Genomic DNA, 1,966 nt, shown 5'->3' with positions numbered 1-1,966 from the left:
CTATTTCATTAAATTTGTGTACTTATATTTCCAACGTTTTCCTCCCACCACCCGTTAGAAAGTAATAAGTTACTTTTTTTAAGCAAAAAACATACTATACCTATACACTGAGGAGTTGTGTTTGTGAATAAAATTATTTTGTCAATGACTAATTTAGGAAAACTTTATTTATTAATTTTATAATAAAAAACATTATAGTAGGTACCTATTTAAAATCATTATGAATTACACTATCATACTTTTAATATTTGTCGTATTCATATTATATATTTTAAAATTTAGAAATATATGTCTGATGCAGTAATGTGTTGTAAATTATTGTTATACTTACAGCAGTTATTTGTACTTACTAAAATATAAGAAATTATTACTAAGCAAGAGAAAAATAAATCATAATATAATATGGGATATAAGTATAACTGTAGCCATATGCCCGTATAAAACAATTAAAACATTTTGTTTTTCATGTCTATGGACTTAAAACGGTGTGGCCGCGTATTACATTATCAAGTTATTGGACAAAGCGAACATTTTTTTATAGACATAAATCGAGAAAAAAACTAAAGTAATCGAAAATGTCATATGCATATGAATACCAGAATACCTCGACATGAATCTAAATATTTTGAAAATGTTATGGTTTTAAATTCTAATAAATACAATCAGTGAAAATTGCATGTATAACTACAGTAGTTTATTTTAGAGTAGGTAAAACGAAAAACCAAAACCGAACTCAAGTACTTAAAAATTCGCGTTTTCTTAAATTTTTTTTTGTTATTCCCAGCGCTTTTGTAGAGTAACTAGGTACTGTTCATTTCGACATCCCCTATGCACCTACTAGATTCACTTACCGGAAAAGATGAAAAGCGGAGCATTGTTTCGAATACTTATCGTGTACACTGACACAAATAATAAAAATTTATTAAGCAGAACGTACATTTTGTCATTAGTATCGATATAGGTCGATTCACTCTAATTTTTAAACTAATTATGCTAAATGTGATCGTAAATTTGCTATATATAAGACGGACACAATAAAATGCCCGTGTTACGTGTTAAATCGTGGAGCTGCATCGTTCACGAATTTTCAAAATTTTAATGCCCGCGATTCTGTCTTATCACTATGTACCATTAAATAGTAATAACTGTTATCAAATAAATAACAACATAATATTATTATTTTTTCGTATGCCGACTTTAAATTTGAATCACTCACGAATCTCGATTATTTGAAATTTGAACAAAAATAAAGACTACAGAACACTCGTAAAGAGTTCTATTCATACATTTTAATACAAAACCACCATGGACAAGTGTATTCTTTTCAGTAAAACATTCAATGTATCGCCTCGCCACAACAAGTCAATCATCTTCATTAGTAAGTATTATTTTTTAATTGTATTGATTATAATATGCGTTAATAATATGGAGTCAAGTTAAATGATTATCCAAATTTCTACCTGGCATAGAATCTGCGGTAATCGTTTCACAACTACTAGTGATTGTAAACAATGTTCTCAAAACACTTGTCTGGGATAGAAAAGTAAAATACATTTTATTAATTTAGGCAACATTGGTACTACTCTGCGCACGACTAGTAAATCGCATCTAAGAGGTAAAATCATTTGACATAATTCATAAATTTGGTATTTATATATTTTTTACAACTTGACATTTTCAGAAAATTTTGTTTCTCCAACGATGGGTTAGAAGTAAATGAACAGACGAATAAAGGATTTGGAGGCCATGATTTTAATTCACCCATAAAAGCCTTAGACACCCAATAATGTCTAATTCACACACACTTGTGTAAGTATATCGCTCGAGTATCCAATTTTAACATTTGCCAAGTCTAGAAGTCACTTAATAGTTTATCGTTATTAGTTCATACAGTGGATTATGCTTATTATGGGTTTTCAAAACTGAAATTTATGATGTACCACATACACCGAAACTAGGAAGTTGA

General features: G+C 29.0%; 1 long non-coding RNA gene across 2 annotated transcripts; it reads left to right on the top strand.

Moving 5' to 3' along the window:
* The first annotated feature begins 349 nt into the window (after window positions 1-349).
* Window positions 350-1,912, top strand: LOC100574929. Of its 2 annotated transcripts, none has more exons than XR_003840242.1 (4): window positions 350-1,378; window positions 1,470-1,615; window positions 1,682-1,809; window positions 1,885-1,912. It is a non-coding gene; the product is annotated as an uncharacterized LOC100574929 (long non-coding RNA). The 2 variants fall into 2 exon arrangements; XR_511262.3 differs by having other exon boundaries at window positions 361-1,378; window positions 1,568-1,615.
* The last annotated feature ends 54 nt before the right edge of the window (window positions 1,913-1,966 follow it).

This window comes from Acyrthosiphon pisum, unplaced genomic scaffold, assembly GCF_005508785.2.
Source record: "Acyrthosiphon pisum isolate AL4f unplaced genomic scaffold, pea_aphid_22Mar2018_4r6ur Scaffold_8795;HRSCAF=9384, whole genome shotgun sequence".
NCBI lineage: Eukaryota > Metazoa > Arthropoda > Insecta > Hemiptera > Aphididae > Acyrthosiphon > Acyrthosiphon pisum.
The sequence above is the reverse complement of the archived record's forward strand: the minus strand, read 5'-3'. Positions and strand labels throughout refer to the sequence as shown.